Raw genomic sequence first — 20,552 nt, forward strand, 5'->3', positions numbered from 1 at the left:
ACACACACACACACACACACACACACACACACACACACACACACACACACACACACACACACACACACACACACACACACACACACACACACACACACACACACACACACACACACACACACACACAGGGTGAGAGAGATGAGGAAAAAGGGCAAGAGAGAAAGACAGCTGGGAGAGTGTGTGTGAGAGAGAGCGAGAGAGAGGGGGGGTGCTCAGCCCTTGCTCAGCCCTTGTGTGGGTGAATGTAACAAGTTCCTAACTTTTCTTTCCCCTATTATTTCATGCATACTTTATTCATTGTTTTAAATTATTATTTTCTTTTAAGTTATTTTGTGCATCACTCTGTTTTGAATTTGATGCAAATGTGCAATGCATGAGGGTCATCCTTTTGTGTTAAATGGCTGCATAAAGCAAGCATTTGTTGACTCTCATGTTGATAAGAGTATTAAAACTTGGAACTTGAAAAAGATCCGTTTAAGGTAGATACAAATAAATAAAAAAAAAACTAATTTGCGATTAATGTTAACTATGGACAATCATGCGATTAATCAGATTAAATATTTTAATCGATTGACAGCACTAGTTCAAATACCCCTTACACATAGTGAATCCTAAATCTCCACTTGGCAATCACTTTATTTTTTATTTTTATATAATATCAAACAGAAGACTCAGATTTCAGATTTCAGATTACTTTATTCACCATAAATTAGTCTGTGCTAACCGAATATAGAAGCCATGTTCGCTGTATTTTGGGGGGAAACAATATCTTTGACCTGTATTGGCCTGATAGGCTATTACCATACTGCTTACTTTGCAGCCCGGACATTTCCCCCCCAAACACATTTAAACATGATATAGAGAAGTTATCGCAACATAGAAGTAATTTCCTAATCCAATACAATTTTAAGACCTATCTGACTTTTTTATTTTTTATTTTTTTTTATCTGACTTGAAGTAGTCAAAGATTTTAAATACCTCGGAATAACCTTGGACTCAAACCTCACCTTCAAAAAGCAGGTAAAAAAAAGTCACACAGGCCGTAAAATTTAACTTAGCCAACTTTAAATACACCCGAGACTGCCTCAACATGGAAACAGCCAAACTTTACTTCAACTCAGTAATTATGTCCCATCTGACATACTGCATAACCAGCTGGTCTCAGACCTGCAAAACCACATGTTTGGACATGAAACCCTTTTGCCACCACCACTGTACCATCCTCCAAGAAACATGCTGAAACTCAAAGATGCCAGCCTGATATATAAATTCCATATAAGCCCCACCACCTCTCTCACAGTTTTAACAGAAAGCAGCAGGTTCACCAGAACAGTGCTAGAGGGAAATGTTATCATCCCAGGGAGGAAAAGCGCATTTAGCAAATCAGCCTTCTTGATTAGAGCTGCAGAGTTCTGGGACATTATCCCATCACACATCCGCAGTACTAATACGCTCAGGTCCTTCACACACACACACACACACACACACACACACTCAAAGCATGGCTGTTATAAAATCAGGTCTGTGACCATTAGCAAGTCACGTCACAGTCCAGCTGCCCAACCCCTGTATGCTTGCCCACTAGCCTGACTGTCCTGATTATGATTATGTATATGTGTGCCTGCCTATATACCAGTGGCGTCGCGTGGGTAAAATAACTGGGGATGCCAATTTTTTTTTTTTTTTAATGTGTTTTTTTTATTAATTTTTATATATATATATAAATATATAATTTGATGACTTTATATATATATATATATATATGTGTGACAAAATAAAAATGCACACTAAATAAAAATACACATTTCAAGTGTAAACATACAGCTATACTATTCCATGGGCTAGATTTAACACTTTGGTTGCCTAAGGTTAAATTCATGATATACCATAGATTGCCAGCGCTATTTGTCTATGGAGAAAGTCCCCTTCTTTGCAGGGCTATAACTTTTTAAATTCTATTGCTACATTGCCATTATTAGGGCCCATTCAAAGTCCTATATGTATTGTTCATTGTGTAGCAACGTTAAACTTTTTCATTCACATATTCATAGTAAAGTATGGTCTAATGTATAAGTATGTTTTCATCTCTTTCTGCAGCTTTCTCCAGAACGTGATCTATAGCCCCAAATACATTATATTGATGATGCAATACAGTTTTATGGCAATCAGCGCGATATAAAAAATTACAACTAGACGTACTTCTAGAAGTTACTACACGTCATCTGATGTTGACCGGATGGGCTAGGGGCCGTTTATAATTCCGTGGGCAGCGTTATACCAATCATCTAATGTGGGTCAAATGTTGATAATAGCAGTTAGTATCGAAGACGGTAACGTTACACGCTGAAACTCACCCCAGTCTCCGCGCGCCGTTGGGCGATCATCGTAGAGTTGAAATCTTATCATTATGGGATGTAAATTTACCCGGTCCATCTCCAGCTTGTATAATGGTATATACGTCCAAATCATGTTGTTTATCGAGTTATTGGCAATCGATCACTGTGTAGCGTGACGAGCCAGAGTCGCGGGACCTATAGCGAGCACCCGGAAGTACTACGGACGTAGCACAACCTCTATGCCACTTCCTGTTAAAGCGATTGCGCCGATCGGCCACCAGATGGCGCTCCTGAACCGCCAGAGAGCTCAGTGGGTCCTGCTGGTGGATCTCAGGCCAGCGGAGGGGACATATGAATCCGATCGCAGATTTTTGAAATATTGATATAAGGACGCTGTACAGCGTCCCCCGGCAACTTGAGCATGGCCAGCAATGACGTCAAAACACGTTTCATGGCAGTCAAAGTGTTAACTCATTGACCGCCACGCTCTTTTCCCATCTTTACTCAATGGCGCCAGTGTTATTGACCATTTTAGCGATGTTTGCAGACCCACCGTGTGTTCTGTATTATAGCTATGGAGACTAGTATGGCTAATTTGACAGGCATTGTTCATAGTGCAACACTGACTAACCAGTTAATTTCTACATACTGTAGTTTGTGCGCTATTCCATGCTGAACATCGCCCCTTTCCAAAATAATCCAGTCTTTTTTCATAAATCGCGAGATATGACGTGTTATATGCATTATGCCCAAATCGTTCGGGTTGCTCGCCTGAAACTCCAAATATTTCCAAATCAAAGGTATATACCATGTACATATGTGTCTCCACGAAATCATCAAGGGGGAGGGCAGTCGTTTTAACTCAAAACTGCGATCGTTACCAAAAGCATGTTTTAGGTCTGGTAAAATACGACACTGATCGTTACAAAAACATGTTTTAGGTTCGGTAAAATAGACATAGACCTTACCTTAGCCAGAAGGTACTCCAAAAAGAATAATCCCAGTGATCCCATCGTGATCGCGATTACTCGTGTATATGTAGACTCGTGTATACAGGAAATAGGTTTGAGGCGATAAAATCTCAGAGCGATCGCTCTGTCCTGATTCCCTCTTAGGGGGAGGAGTTCTTGCAGACAAAAAAAAGTGTCCCCACACTAAACGATCCCAGTTCAAAAGGTAGGCGATACTGCCACCTGGCAGGATTCGATCGTCATTGCAATTTTAACGTAGGCAGATATACCAGGGAGACCCAGGGAGCTCCGGCAGAGTGTTTAGAACGGGGATCAAAGAAAAAATATCAAAGGATTAAAACCAGAGAAAAGTTGGGTTTGGCGCTCAACCGTTGGCGACGAAACCCGACTTTTCTCTGGTTTGGCGGGCAAAGAGTTAAGTGTGAGCCGATCATTTGAGAGGGTCAGATAAGGTCCATAATTCCAATCAAGCATCATTGTGATATATGGTGGCAATCAATGGCCTTAACCTCTTAACTCTTTCACGGCCATACCCGAGTATAGTCTCGCCATGCGTTGAGCACCAGAAACCCGAGTATACTCAGGTTTTGATCCTTTGATATTTTCCTTTGATCCGCATTCTATACGGTCACCCGGAGCCCTCTATGTGTCTATGATTCATCTACCTACGTTGGAATTGCAATGACGATCGAGTATCACCAGGTGGCAGTATCGCCTACCTTTTGAACTCTGATAGAAAGGGAACAGGAGAGGCGATGAATGAAATCGACTATCAACACTCGTTCTGGGGGGGAAGAGCTCCTGCAAAGCAATCGCTAGCAGATCTGCTCGCCTCAAAACCTATAGTGTCCCGTAAACATGTGTAATTACATATAAACGAGTAATCGCGATCGCAGATGAGATCATTGGAATTATTCTTTTTGGATTACCTCCTGGCTAAGGTATGGACCCTATTTTACCGAACCTGGAACATGTTCCTGTAACGATCACAGTGGGTTACTTTACTGGACATAAACCAAGCTTCTTCTAACGATCGGATTTTCGGGGTAAGACTACCCCCCACCCCCATACTATTGTCTCCATAGCTATAATACAGAACACACGATGGGTCTGCAAACATAGCTAAAATGGTCATTAACGCTGGCCCCAAACAGTGCAGATGGCGAAAGCTAATGGCCGTGAATGAACAGGCGCCCCCAAAATTGGCCATTTTAGTTTTCGTTTTTGAGGACTGCATACTTCTTTTGCAAACCAAACACTATACTTTATACTTATAGCACATGCATGAGCCTGGTCTCTTTTGAAAGATGACATTCTGAAGTTTCTGATACAATAAAGAGAATTCACTTTTAGTGCTAATGAAATAGTGTAACTTGACTTGTAGAAAAACTTGTTACTCACGTTTTTCTGTAGTAGTTAGTAGTCCAGAAGTAGTATTTCCCCAGAAATTCGTATGGCTGAAACTACACCCTGGGTCCATAGCCTGAAGTCTTGTGTAGTACATGACCAAATCTCATAGAAATCCGTTCAGAAATGAGTGATTAGGAGACATTTAGCTAAACTGTGTAGCGTTCCTGGTTTTTATTTCCTCATAGACTTCAATTCATTCAGCGGTTTTTCTCTTCCTGTTTTCGCTCGTGACTTTTCACCTAGATCCCTGATTTGTACATCCACACGTGGGGTATCATTGGAAAGCCACACTCATTGGCTACAACCCTGTCCAATAATCTTCGAGATCTCCAAATGATTGATGGAGCTAGAGCCCCGGGAGTCTGTGTTGTATTTGTACAACACTGTACTTCGGTGCAAGCTTCACTTATCGGCATGTAACTCGAGAACCGCTGAACGGATTTTGTCACCTGAAAGATAAACAGATACCAATGTCTATTTCATCTGATAGAGAATAACCCACCTTATCATACAGAATGCAATGATGAGTGCTGTAACTATCCCTAGTTATGAATTTAAGAGCAGAATGTGTCTAGTGGTAAAAGGCAGCATTTCTATAAATTACATCACCATAATCCAAAACTGATATAAAGTCTGTTTCTCTAATCTAATCTATGTGAATGCCTACAAGGTCTATGGTCAAATACTTTACCTTATTGTTGTGCTTTGGACACATTCCTCTTGGAGGGAGATCAAGACTAGTAGCTAAAGAGTTAAATACTGTAGGTTATGGATGATGTTTTCTTAATTAAAAAGGGTTTTAACTTTTGCACCATATCGCACTTTACCTTAGCCAGAAGGTAAGTGAGTGAAGGCGACGCCCGACACTCAAACCAAAAATAATCCTATTAAAATCAATCAATATTGATTCTCGTCGAACAAAGACACGCGGTTGTCATAGACGTGACGCTACAACTACACAGAGTGCATTTCCTGAGAGCCGCCACGGGGGCATATCGGCTAACCACGAGTTAAATCTGTGAGCGAGTTAGTGATGTGAGGCCCTAAAACATGGGTGACATATTACACCTTATTGAATGATCTGAAGTTCCACTTCCACTTCCACTTCCACTTCAAGACCAAGAAAGGAGTTTTATTCTGATAGTTTCTTAGTTTCTGTAACGCTAGGTGACTCTCCAAACTTTGTAATTCACCTCTTAATCATTGGGAAGACATAGTGGTGCTGTTGTGTAGCCCCACTGTGGCTCCGCAGTGCCTGCAGCTGCAGATTATCGGCCACCCGGTGCAACACAGCGCAACGCCACCTGCTAATTCTCCAGCGCAGAGCCGCACAGTAAATTAGAAGTTTTCCAGTCGGTCCCAAAAGTTGCCTTCTCTCTGTGGAAGTTTTTCTCTGAGGCCTATGTTCACACCTCCCCCTCCCTCTCATCCTCCCCTTCCTCTCCTCTTATCCTCCCCTTCCTTTCCCCCTTATCCTCCCTTCCTCTCCCCTTATCCTCCCCTTCCTCTCCTCTCCTCTTATCCTCCCCTTCCTCTCCCCTTATCCTCCCCTTCCTCCTCCCTTTCCTCTCCCCTTCCTCTCCCCTTATACTACACTTCCTCTCCTCTTATCCTCCCCTTCCTCTCTTATCTTCCCCTTCCTCTCCCCTTATCCTCCCCTTCCTCTCCTCTTATCATACCCTTCCTCTCCCCTTATCCTCCCCTTCCTCTCCCCCTTATCCTCCCCTTCCTCTCCCCCTTATCCTCGCCTTATCCTTGGGGGGGGATCTTGTCCTCTACCAAACTCCTGAACCTGAATTTGTATTTGATTAGCAATGCTTTAACAATAAAACAACATTTGTGTCAACCACAACGATTTGCCCACACACATAATTAACCTCTCCGGTTCCACCACACCTCCCTGTTAAGAAATACTATTATGCCTGGTTGAAGAAACATGGCTTGGCTTCAAAACCAAATTCTCAACAATACTAAACGACATGGCCCCCCTAAGAACCACCAGGGTAAAAAATCGCGCTGAGCCATGGATGCACTCCGAAATACTGGCCGCTATGAAAACCAGAGACAAAAAATGCTCTGAGTTTCGTAAAAGTCAGTCAAAGCTTACTAAAAGCACGAGCAGTGAACTCCAAGCCCACGTGACTGAACTCAAACTAGAAAGAAACAGACTAAGAAACGACGTAAACTCCATGATCAAAACTGCAAAAAAGAATTTCATCAATGACAAAACTGAGGAAAACAAAAACAAACCATGTAAACTTTGGAAATTACTCAATAATCAACTAGGATGCAGTAAAAAACTCAACCAGATTCTCAAACATAAACATAAAAACGGACAACACGCTCATCACAGACAAGCTGGATGTAGCCAATTACTTAAACATTTTCTTCACAAACAGCCACAACACTGGTAAACAAACTACCCTCCCACTCAGGGCGTTATGGGGTAGAACACATAGTAGCTTACTACAAAAACCTAGGGGTCCGCAAGGACGACTTCAAGCTGGAAATGGTAACAACAGATGAGGTACTCAATAAACTGAGCGCCCTCCAACCTAACAAGGCCACTGGCCATGACAACATTCTCTCCAAATTCCTCAGAGACTCAGCAGCCGCCATCACCCCAATCATCACACACATAATAAATCTCTCCATAAAACAGGGACACGTCCCCAAGGACTTCAAAATTGCGAGGGTGACCCCTCTGCACAAAAAGGGCAGCAAATTAGACCCAGGCAACTACCGCCCTGTTTCTATTCTCACCTCCATCTCGAAAGTCATGGAAAAAATAGTCTATGAACAGGTCGAAAAGTACCTAGCGGAAAAAAATCTAATCTACGAATTCCAATCTGGCTTCAGAACATCCCACTCCACTGACACATGCCTTCTCTATTTGAATGACCACATCAAACAAGAGGTGGACGCAGGCAAATACTGCGGCATGGTCATGCTGGACCTACAAAAGGCCTTTGACACGGTCAATCACTCCATTCTGATTGACAAGCTAAAAGCAATTGGTTTTGATAGTCTATCAGTGAGCTGGATGCAATCCTACCTTGAGGGGAGGGAACAGATGGTGGAGGTAAACGGTACCCTATCCCCCCCCCTCACAGTGAGCTGTGGTGTTCCACAAGGAAGCATACTAGGACCGCTACTGTTCCTAATTTATGCAAATGACATGTCGTCAGCTTGTGACTGCAACTTGTTCCTGTTTGCGGACGACTCAGCCCTGCTGGTCTCTGACAAGAACAAGTTACAGGTTGAAAAAACCCTCAGCTCGGAACTAGGCAGAATCTGCATATGGCTCGCTGATAACAAACTATCATTACACATGGGCAAAACAGAGTCCATTCTCTTCGGTTCAAATAACAAACTCAGCAAGACCGACGGCTTCTCAGTTACAGTGGGTGACAATATTGTCACAAGGAAAGATGAAATTACCTACCTGGGTTCCATCCTAGAGGCTAATCTCTCCTGTGACAAAATGGCATCCAATGTAATAAAAAAAGTCAACCAACGAACTCGATTCTTGTACCGGATCTCCTCTCTGGTAAACAAGAATACCCTGAAGACTCTGGCAGGAGCACTCATTCAGGGGTACTACGACTATGCTTGCACCTCATGGTACCAAAGAACCTCAAAGGCGCTAAAAACAAAATTACAAACATCTCAAAACAAACTGGTCAGACTACTGCTTGACCTTACTCCTAGAACCCACCTCACCCCTGCCCACTTTGACAACCTAGGATGGCTTAGAGTAGACGACAGAGTACAGCAACTTCAAGTTTCTTTAATAGTTGTCATACAGAAGTACAGAATACTTTCATACAAAATGCTTCTTACTGTTACGCTCCAGAGACTGTGCTAGACAAGATAGTATCAAATAACATAGTATAGCATGTAATTTATAAGAAGAAAATGAGGTCACAGTGTTCGGTATAGACATATGTACAATGTTCTGAGTTACCATATAATATACAATACTATGCAGTGTACTAATGTACAGTACTATATAGTGCAAAGCAGAAATGGGATGAGGTACAATTTAGGTACAATTTACAGTAAGGTGTACGAGTTGTAGTGCAATCCTTCATCAATAAATATAAAGTGTGGGGAGTGGGTGCTACAGTGTGTTTGTTTAAAGTGGGTGTGTGCTATAAAGTGTGTGGAGTGGGTGCTACAGTGTGTTTGTTTAAAGTGAGTGTGTGCGTGTGGATGTGTGTGCTATGTGCGTTTGGTGGTTGTTGTTGTGTAGTGTTCATTGTTCGTTTAGCAGCCTGATGGCCTGGGGATAGAAGCTTCTTCTGAGTCTTTCTGTGCTCGCCTTGAGACTCCGGTATCGCTTGCCTGACCGCAGCAGTTCAAAGAGGCAGTTGTTCGGGTGACTGGAGTCTTTAATGATTCTCTTAGCCTTGCCCTTGCAACGCTTGTTGTAAATGTTCTGGAGGGTGGGGAGCCCCCCTCCAATTGTGCGTTCGGCTGAACGTGTCACTCTTTGTAGTCTGCTTCGGTCTTGTGCAGTGCTATTCCCAAACCAGGAGGTGATGTTGCCGGTCAAGATGCTCTCTATTGTACATGAGTAGAAGTTCTTAAGGATCTTCTGACTGACTTGGAACTTCCTTAGGCGCCTGAGGAAGTAGAGGCGTTGTCGTGCCTTCTTTACAACACTGTCAATGTGTGTGGTCCATGTCAAGTCCTCGGATATGTAGGCTCCGAGGTACTTAAAGCTGTTGACTCTCTCAACCGGTGCCCCGTCGATGCTGAGGGGGCTGTAGTCCTTGACCCCCGATCTCCTGAAGTCCATAATCATCTCCTTTGTTTTGCTGACGTTCAGGGAGAGGCTGTTTTCCTGGCACCATCCCGCCAGGACCTTGACCTCTTCCAGGTAGGCCCTCTCGTCGTTGGCAGAGATCAGGCCCACCACCACTGTGTCGTCAGCCAATTTGATGATTGTATTGCTACTCCGCTGAGCCACACAGTCGTGTGTGTACAGGGAGTAGAGGAGGGGACTCAGAACACAGCCCTGGGGGGCCCCTATGTTGAGGGTGATGGATGAGGAGGTGCAGTTGCCTGCTCTCACCACCTGGGGTCTGCCAGTCAGAAAGTCCAAGACCCACTGGCAGAGGTCATAGTTCAAGCCCAGGTCCCTGAGCTTGGCTATGAGTATGGAGGGGACTATGGTATTGAATGCCGAGCTGTAGTCGATGAATAGCATTCTCACATAGTTGCAATGGGCCTGGTCTACAAGATACACTACACGACCAAGGTACCCATGTACATGTCAAAATACTTCCCAAAGGTCAGTGAATACCACGATCACAACACCAGAGGGAGCTCCACAAATCATGTTAAACCCAGATTCGGCTCAAATAAGGGACTAAACACGTTTTTGCAATTATGCCACATCAATGTGGAACGTCCTACCCAAAGCTGTAAAGGAATGTGGATCACTACCCACTTTCAAAACCTCTCTCAAGGGACACCTACGGGAGACTGCAATTCAAAACTGGCCCCTGTAAATATCCTAACCCAACCCCCTCCAATGTACAGTCATTTACCTAGTATGGTTTTGTCAATAGTCCAATGTACAATTTTGTTTGTTTGTACAGTGTCTCCTCCCCCCCCCCCCTCAATGTACAGTTTTGCTTGTTTATACAGTGTGTCTCCCCCCCCCCCCCCCCAACCACCTCCAATGTAAATTACCCAGTATGGTTGTCAATATCCCAATGTACCCAACCCCCCCCACCCAACCTCCTCCAATGTACAGTTTCTACGTCAAATGTATATACTCCCTTTTCTTGACTCCTTCTGTATCACAAACAGTACTGTATTTGCAAATCTGGTATGTCATAAATGTATAGATGTAGCAGTACTGACTATCTGTATGTCATGTATGTCATATGTCCTGATGAATTGAAAATGGGGGACCCTGATGTAAACAAGACGAAAGTCTTTCTCTGGTCTGCATCCCCTTAACAATTGTGTGTATTGAGCTGTACTGTATTGTACCCATTCTGCAATCTGTTAATAAAGTTTTCAATCAATCAATCAATCAAAGCCTCGTCATGAAAAGGTGTCATAGGAAGAAGTTTCAGAATTTTCATGATGAATCGCCGTTTTGTTCCTTTATCTCCAATCCAGATGAGATCCCTCGTAGCTGTCAGTTTCTGCCAGATGTGCGGCATGTGACCCAGTTGTTGACCATGGAGAGTGTGCGTCTGGCAGGTGTGAGGAGTGGCATGGTGAACCCTGAGTGCGGTGCGTATATGAGAGACGACCGGGCAGGTGTTGGTGAGATTTGTCAATTCTGTAATGCATCATCCTATAGCAGGCTAATCTCTGACAGTGACGTCTGAGCTCCTGTCATGAGTGTGTAATTCGTGGAAGGTGTGAGATTATGTATACATGATGCTCAGGGTCTCAAAAAGCCGTAAACCCATATTATAATCCACATCGGAAAGAATCTAGGTGGACAAATGTGTGACTGTGGAAAACTCATTTTAGAGTACATGATAGAGACATGACATTTGCCACAATGATAGTGTGCCGAGGCATCACATTTACATTTAGTCATTTAGCTGACGCTTACATTGATTGATTGATTGATTGATTGATTGATTTTGATTGATTGATGTTTTTTATTTTCGTGTCTTACATACATATGTATGCCCAGCCCATATGGGCTTACAAGACACATAAACAATAAGTATATAATAGTATACTTGACAATAAGTTATATAGACCAAGATGGCCACAAAAAAAGAAAACAAAAGAAAACGTAATATACAGATGCAGCACTGAAAAATCTAACCTCTGCTGCTGCTCTGCTGCTGCTCCACCACTCCACGGGCCAAACTGATTTTGTGACTCCTTTTGTTCTGGACCGGGCCAGATTTAACACCTCCACTGCCTCCCACAATGTATCACTGGGGAGACTTTTTCATCTTAAATTTGTATTCGTCCAAAACGCCCCAGCTCCATTCGATTCCTTAGCCTTTTTCACTGTTTACTTATCATGCATTGCAACACTAATATATGGGCAGTACCCCAAGTCAGACTGCCCATATACAAATGATCTTGGGGGTCTGAGGGCAGTAGCCCCCGACCCCCTCCCTGGGGAAGCACTTAAGTTAAGTACCCTCCCTTTGTTCACTTTGGGAGCGAGCCACCAGCCCCCGAAATATAAGTGCTAGTTCTATAGTGGCAGAGGATCAGCAGACCAGCAGCAGAAGAGGTTCGATTTTTCAGTACTGCATCTGTAACAAGCTGTAAACAATGTATGTAAACAAAGAAACAAGAGGAATTCATATACAATTATATAGGATATAGTGTTTTTGTCTCAAGTGCCATGCTTTCTCCAAAAAGCCTGCAAAACTGAAAATCTCCACAAAAAAACAACCCAACATACAACTCAGACGTTCAAAACAAATCCGGATTTACAAATAGAATTTTCATATTTTCTAAGTTTAGGTTTTTTCCATATCTCCACCCTCCACTTATCCTGATGGATTGTTGATCATTTTGTTTTAATTATGTGAACCTTACACTGCAGATTGTTCATAAAAATCATACTTAAAGGAAAACTCCAACATTTTGGGAAATTAGCTTATTTAACATCTTCCCTGGAGTTAGACAAGAAGATACATACCTTTTTTGTCTCTGTGCGTGCATTTAGCTTTGGGAACAGTCGCTCCGTTAGCGTAGCTTAGCTTCATCACTGGAAGTGGGGGAGATCCGGAGCTTCATCACTGGAAGTGGGGGAGATCCGGAGCCTGACGTTCCCTTACACTGTATACAGTCACGAAATACACTCCAAATACAACTCCAAAACGTTCATGTAAACATGTTGTGACCTGTGTATTCACCACGTGGAGAAATAAAAAATAATTGAATTAGACAATTACGTTTTATAAGCAAATACGGAACTATTTTTTGCCTAACCACTCCTCTCTGAGCGCAGTCAGTGATTTCAACGTGTCGTCGTGATTGTTGACATTCTCATTAATTCAAAGGATCCGAACCGATTGAAGTTTGATGGATATTTATCGGCTACTGCCATCGGCACATTCGAGCTTATCGGCCAATAGGCCGATTGCAGTCAACAAGGCACTTATCGGCCGATACCGATACCCGACCGATACATCGGTGCACCCCTAGCAGAAATCATGGACATCTCTCTTGACCAGGGATGACCGTGTGCTCTGTCCCAGTTAAATATCTTTTTAGTCACCCTGTTATTTGGCAGCTGGACCAGGCGGTTCCATAACCTAACCATTTCACCTTTTTGTTTGACCAAGCATGAGTCCCAACCCATGTCCCCTTCTATAGCCCCTTTTGCTGCATACTTATGGACTACCAAGAAGTATCTCATGGCACAGTTCTGGATAGCATTACATTCAGGTGCATCATCAAAACCCCATACTCTAGCAGCATAAAATAAAACAGAACCAACCATTGAATCAAATAGTTGTGTAAATGTTGAAAACCCAAGGTCAGTGCACACTTTAATTTGACTCAACACACCCCCTAGCACCCTTCCTGCTGATTTTCCTTCCTTCTATGAAGCTCATGTCCTCATTAAAGATAAAACCAAGATATTTATAAGAATATGTGTAAATCAGGAGCGTTGGTCCAAATTGAAACTTACAGTATGGTTACTCTGCTGTTCATGTTTTTCCCTGAAGTGCATAATCTGTGTTTTTTCACTGTTAATCGCAAGTCTCCATTTCCTGCACCAAGAACTCATAATATTCAACATGTTTTGTAAATTTGCTTCATTTTCTGCAAACAGGACAATTGGGTCTCATTCTCCAACGGACTTACGACATAAAGGGCTTTCTCTTAGGTCCATTTGAGACCTTTTTGGCCAAGACATGAATATAGACAATATATTATAATATAATATTAATTATATATGTTTTATTGGGACGGTTGGTGAATCCCAAAATCGACCCGAAAAGGTCTCAAATGGCCCTAAGAGAAAGCCCTTTTTGTTGTAAGTCCTTGGTGAATGAGAGCCAATATCATCAGCGTACAATAAAATACTTAGGATTATGTTATCGATTGGAATACCAAGATTGGCTTGCTTAATTTCTTGCGCCCAGGTCATTACATAAAGGGCGAACAAAGTGGGAGAAAGCACATCTTCCTGTTTTACACCAAATGGGGTGGGGAACCAGCCGGTCCTAACATCATTCAGCTGCAGACAGGCAGATCGGTCCTTATACAGGCCTTATAAAATAGACCATCTATACCAGAACAAATTCATTTATAATCCAAAAGCTCTCTATTAATCCAATTGAAGGCTTTTTTAAAGTCAACGAAACAAACAAATGTATTCTTGCCCTCGTCCAATCTGGCTCTCACCACCGATGATAAAACAAAGACATGCTCAATACAAGCTCTCTTAGCCCTAAACCCATTCTGCTCATCCACCAACATTTCATTATATCAAGTATTTATTTAATCTATTATTAAGAACACTTGAATATAATTTATAAACTGTACTGATCAAACTAATACCTCTGTAATTTAACGGGACTCTAGGGTCAGCTTTTGCAGATTTGGGGATGGGCTTAATAATGGACTTGTTCCATATCGAGGGGATGGTGAAAACAAGTTTGATATAAACAGTGTAATACATTCAGCAGATTTTTAAGGACCTCCTTAGACAACTCCTCAATACCCATGGCTTTCTTCAGTTTCGCTCTGTCCACTACACTCTGTACCTCGTCTAACGTAATGTCACTGTTCAATAATTCACAAACTGTAGGGCTATTGCTCATCCTAAGTTCGGCCTCACATTTTAACTTACATATTTCTATCTGGAAACCATCATCAAATAAATGGTGACTACTACAAGTTCAGCAGGAAGGGTACAACTCTGGCAGCTAAGGGTAAGTGACATTGCTCGTCAAACAGTGTTGAACTTGAGTGCTACAGTCTTGAGTGCATAATAGTATAGACATATTAGCATAGTAGGTAGTAAATATAGGTAAGGAAGATTATTTAGTAGCAAAGTGCATGATAGTAAAAGACAGTATGAGGGTTAATATTTTTATTTCTGTCATTTGAGATATTGATTGACACAACAAATATCACACCAATTGCCCTGATGGTAGCCGGACTTTGAAAAGCCATTACCCTGTACACTGTACGTCCAACTGACACAAGACATTGTATACTGTCACATCCCGCCTGACTTTGCTCACTTCCCTCTGCCTTCTCATGGACAGTTCCCCTCTCATTATCTTCCATTCACTCATAGACAGTTCCCTCTCCCTCGACCTGCTGGACAATTCCCGGCATTACCCCTTGGACTCATTGAACACTTATGTCTTGTCAAGTTATCCATGTTTCTCAGCGTTCTCCCCATCATGTTGTCTCTCCCTGTGTGCTTGTTGCAAAGGTGCAAAGTAGAGTTTTGTCACAAAGGTCACATGACATGAAATTGGCCAAAATAATAGTAATAATAATACACTTTATTTGTATAGCACCTTTCATACAAGAATTGCAGCCCAAAGTTATTCACAGCAGTGATGTAGACACAAAATAGACATAAAGATGGCATAATTATAGAAAGTCATAAAATGAGAATTGATATTGAAACCTCACGAAAAATCCGTAATAGATTTCTGTCAATAAAATCTATAAAAAAAAGATTGTAATAGATTTCTGACAACATGAAAAGCGCATTTTCGCCTTTCCATACTTTAAAATCTATAGAATGACAGTTGGTCAGATGGTTGGCACTATAAAATCAAATGGTCAAAATGTACAACTTTGAAAAGCCGATACTGTACGTCTGACGGACACAGCGCTTCAGCTATCCTTAGTCTACACACCACCGGTCCTTGCCACTAGATAATTGCATAGAGATCAGGCAGGCGCTACTCAGAGGAAAGCACATAGAAATGGGGGGATGGGGGGATTCCTTGCAGCCACACTAGTAGCAGCTTATCACAAATTTCCTGCTTGTTTTTTTTATTTCTTTTTTCCTTCTTCCATTTGCACCTCACCTCTCTACCCACAGAACTGCAATTATCTCCCGGTATGAAAGGAGACATGCAGCAGCAAATCGTTTTCCACCAGTGCTCCTCAGCCTCTGTGGCCTTTACCATTAGAACATTTTATTTGTTCTGACAGCTGTCCAAGTCACGTCACATACAGTAACCCCTCCCCCCGACAGCGCTCAAAGCAATGAACAGTAATCACAAGCAAGACGTTTAGGTGGGAATGAGCTCTTATAATTAGTGGCTGTGTGTTATTAGCACTACCAGGCCCGGTAATAATGAAACAGGATTGCTATTTGACTGGGCACTCACAGTCTAGCGGTGTAAAATTAATTTGTCAGAGGTGTAGTTTAAAAGGAAGGGACTTTTTTAGTGTATCATGCTGAGAAAATATAGACCTATTTCTCTTCCACGGAGTCAATAGTATCACAGAACAACCGGAATTACAACGGCACGTCGTTATAGCGACAAGTCACACTGTTCACTTCAATTCAATTCAGTTAAATTCACTTCATTGTCATTATACACAGCAGAGCAACGCACAGCGACATCTGTGTTGTCCTCAAGGGTGGTACAATAATGCAATATAAAAAATCACAGGATCAAGACTTTAATAATAGTAGCTAAGATAATGTAAACACTTTGTGCAACCCCTAAGGTTTAGTGCAGTTCACGTCGCAGTATTTCTAAAAGACAGTCCCATTCCAATGAATTCATTCATGATCATACCAGTCCATATGTGATGTTATCACCATTAAAGTGACAGTTCAAATCCAGTCCACTGGAACCATATCTCCTATGTTAGGTTAAATGACCGAGCGTTGTTTGCCGTCTGAATAATAAATGGACAATAACTGTTTTTAAATTTTTTTAGTTAGTCATTTAGCTGATGCTTTTACGCTTTCATTTAGCTAAGGGTAAGTAACATGGTTCATCAAACAGTGTCGAACAGTGCTACAGTCTTGAGTGCATAGTAGCATAGACATAATATTAGCATAGTATGTGACATATTAGCATTGTATGTTGTAGTATAGACATATTAGCATAGTAGGTAGTAGTATAGACATATTAGCATAGTAGGTAGTAGTATAGACATATTAGCATAGTTAATTATCATACATAGCAACCAAGCATCATGACCCTGTATTCCAGAGGATTGCACCTAAAAGCATTACTTAGCAACACGTATTTCCAAAGTGGTCCTCGATGGAAAACATACAAACACAATAGAAACAAAGATTTGATATAAAAAAAAAACACAATAGAAACACAATGCAACAAGACATACAATACATTTCGTACCCTGCACTACACTAAGAGAAACTGGAACATCTGAATAATCTCCAATCCTACACTTCTTCCCAAAGAAGCGCCTTTACTTTTGTTTTGAAAAACGGTTTAGTCTGGCTTTGCTTGATGTGCAACTGTTCCTTAACTCATTCTGTGCCAAACCCTGAACTTTCTCGGGGTTCAAATCCAACCGCTGAGCGCCAAACCGGAGATAGTTTGGGTTTAGATCCTTTTTTCGATTTTCTATTAAATTTTCCCATTCTAAACACTCGCATGGACCTGCCTGTGTCTCCCTGGCACCGCTGCCTACGTTATAATTGCAATGACGATCGAATCCCGGCAGGTGGCAGTATCGCCTACCTTTTGAACTGGGTCTCTCAGTTGTCTTTCAGTGCCTCAGTACCTCCGGCTGCAGGAATCCCTTCCCCCTCGAATCAGCACACAGCTATCTGTCGCCGATTTGCTCGCCTGAAACCTATTGTTTCCCGTATAATAGGCCAGGCCCAATGCACACCAGTAATGATGATCGCGATGGAACTACTGGGATTATTCATTTTGGAGTACCTTCTGACTAAGGTAAGGTCTATTTTAGGTCTATTTTACCGAACCTAAAACATGCTTTTGTATTGATCACAGCATCGTATTTTACCGAACCTAAAACATGCTTTTGGCAACGATCGCAGCTTCGTAAAACGACCCCAGCGCACAAACAAAAGTATTGTAGTGCCTGTCAAATGAGCCATACTATTGTCTCCATAGCTATAATATAGAATATACGATGGGTCCGCAAACATCGTGAAAATGGTCAATAACGCTGGCGCCAGGGAGTAAAGATGGGAAAACAATGTGGCAGTCAATGAGATACCAGTGTAGCAAAAATAGTTTCTGGTCGTCTTACTCTTAACATCAGGAACACAGCAGGACATACATGTAATACTGGCTGTGTTACAGTGGTGTTTATTTCTTACCATATCTACATTTGAGGACATGTACTCTGGGGCTCTACCATTAACTATATAAAACATGTGGTTTAGTTTTAGTTGTTTAATTCTATCTTCGACTGGTAATAACTCTACTCTTTTCCTTTCTGTGAGACCTGGGAGGAGCATTTATCTAATGACGTTGTTCTGTGCAACATGTAATTTGTTCTTAAGCTTTTGACAATTTGGATAGAGCCATGGCTGCTATTTCCTCCCCAACAACAGGTTGGTCCAGGGAAACGCCAAGATATTTGACATTTGATTTGGTTTCAATGATGTTTCCTTCACACTGTACCTTGATCGTATCACCTTTCTTGAGCCTCTTATTTGTGCCAAATAGGATGGATTCTGTCTTTCCTAGATGTAGTGACAGTTTGTTGTCAATCATCCAGTCTCTAAATAAAGACAGTTCTCTGCTGAGAGTTTCCTCAATAATGTTTGTCTTTTCCTGATATGAGTGGAGACGTCTGCATGTTGTAGTATAGACATAATTAGCATAGTAGGTAGTAGTATAGATTTCCCCAAGGGGATCAATAAAGGAATATCTCATGACATATTAGGTAGGTAGTAGTATAGACATAGAATAGTAGGTTAGCAGTATAGACAGGGCCACCTGGGAGAAATGCGAGGCCCTGTGCGAGATTTAAACGCGAGCCCCCCCCCCCCCCAAAGGTAAAAAAAAGAAAAGAAAAAATCCTTTTTTTTCTTTTCTTCATACAGTCAACATATTCTTAAATAATAGCGCTGCCCGAGGCTGGGCATGATACAGTCAACATATAGCAAGAGAGAGAGCGAGAGAGCTCCCGTTCTACAGTCAATATACAGTGTATTCAAGATTCAAGATTCAAGAGTTTTAATTGTCACGGCATACAGGTATACAATGAAATGCGGCTGGTCTTGCCCGCGACGATGTGCAATACAGTGGTACAACATATAATAGAATCCAATAAAATACAGTGGTACAACATATTAATAGAATCCAATAAACAGTGCAATAACAGGTACATGGTGTGCCATCTCGGTATCTGTACATTAGTATTTACAGAGCATATAGGACATGCTAGTTAGCTTTAGTAGTGCAATACACTGTTCCTGATGTTATACTACTTTAAGTGGCCTTTCCTCTGGCCATAAGTGTGCGTGTGTGCGGCAGAGAGAGACAGAGAGAGAGAGAGAGAGAGAGACACATTGGAAAGAAATTGAAATGCTATTTGGCCCTAAACAGAGAGTACACAGTGGCAGAATACCTGAGCACTGTGACTGAAGATCCTTGACTAGGTACAGACTCAGCGAGCACAGCCTAGCCATCGAGAAAGGCCGCCATAGGCAGACTGTGTGTGTTAGAAAGAGAGAGAGAGAGAGAGCATGTGTGTTTGTGTGTTAGAGAGAGAGAGCATGTCTGTGTGTCGTGTGTGTGTGTGTTAGAGAGAGAGCATGTATGAGAGAGAGATAAGCAAAGATGAGCCCCTAAAGGATATTCAACTTTTAATGGAAGAACAAAACAGAAGGAAAAGATAACTTCACAAAGGCAACATGAATATACATAGATCCAAAAGGACAAAGATCAACACTTAAATCCAAAGAGAAGAGGGTCTATACCAGAGAAAACAAAGTAGCAAGGAGCCAATGGCCGACATCAGCTAAATAGGCTAACTGCAAATAGAGTAGCCAGGTACTGACACCAGGCCACACACAGCTTTGGCCAACGCTACCCAAGCTACACAAACGACCAAGACAATTCACACACAACACGTGTCGTATCTCCAAATGTTGTGAAGTAACATATGTTTTGCCTGGAAAAAAACATTGTTATTAACAAAACATTCGGGAGGGGAAGGAAGGAAGAGTGGGGTAATGTCCAATGGACATTTTACCTGCACCAAGGAACGCAGGGCGAAAGGCCGCAACACAGGTCTCCACGTTGACGAAAGGCCTCTCGCTGGCGGGACAAAAAGAAGCTATGGCCGGAGCCTTGTCATGGTGCAGGCCCGACTACATCTTCTGTCAAAGATGATGTCGTAGTCAGAGTGCGGGCCCCCTGCTATTCTCACGGCTAATGTCAATGGTCGTAGCACAAGCTAACAGCTAACTCTAGGCTAACTGATAGCATCAAACTAACGTTCCCAGCCGAGCGCAGCCGGCAGCTAACGTCGTAGCTAAACAGCTAACTGGCTAACAGTTAGCTCAACCCGGCTATCGCTAACCATTAGCTAACGCAGAAGCAAGCTATGCGGCTACCACTGAAAAACTGTACAACGTGAGAAAAGCAATACAGGCCAACACTTCAGACAGCCGCTGTGTTTTCCTCTTCTCATACGAAGAGAGAAGGGAAAAAGAAGGCAATACACGTCCCACTGACTGACACCAGGCCACACACTGTTAGCTACTAGTACTACAACAGCTAGTCGGCCCGTTTGGCTCCAGAGAGAGAGAGAGAGAGAGAGAGAGAGAGAGATATCCACGGCGGGAATAGAATAGAGTGCATTAAAAACTCACCAAACGTCCAAGAGGATGGAGACAACCGCGTGGAGTTGACGAAGTTCATCTGCCGAA

The sequence above is a fragment of the Notolepis coatsorum genome (assembly GCF_963971535.1).
Source record: "Notolepis coatsorum genome assembly, chromosome: 6".
Lineage (NCBI taxonomy): Eukaryota > Metazoa > Chordata > Actinopteri > Aulopiformes > Paralepididae > Notolepis > Notolepis coatsorum.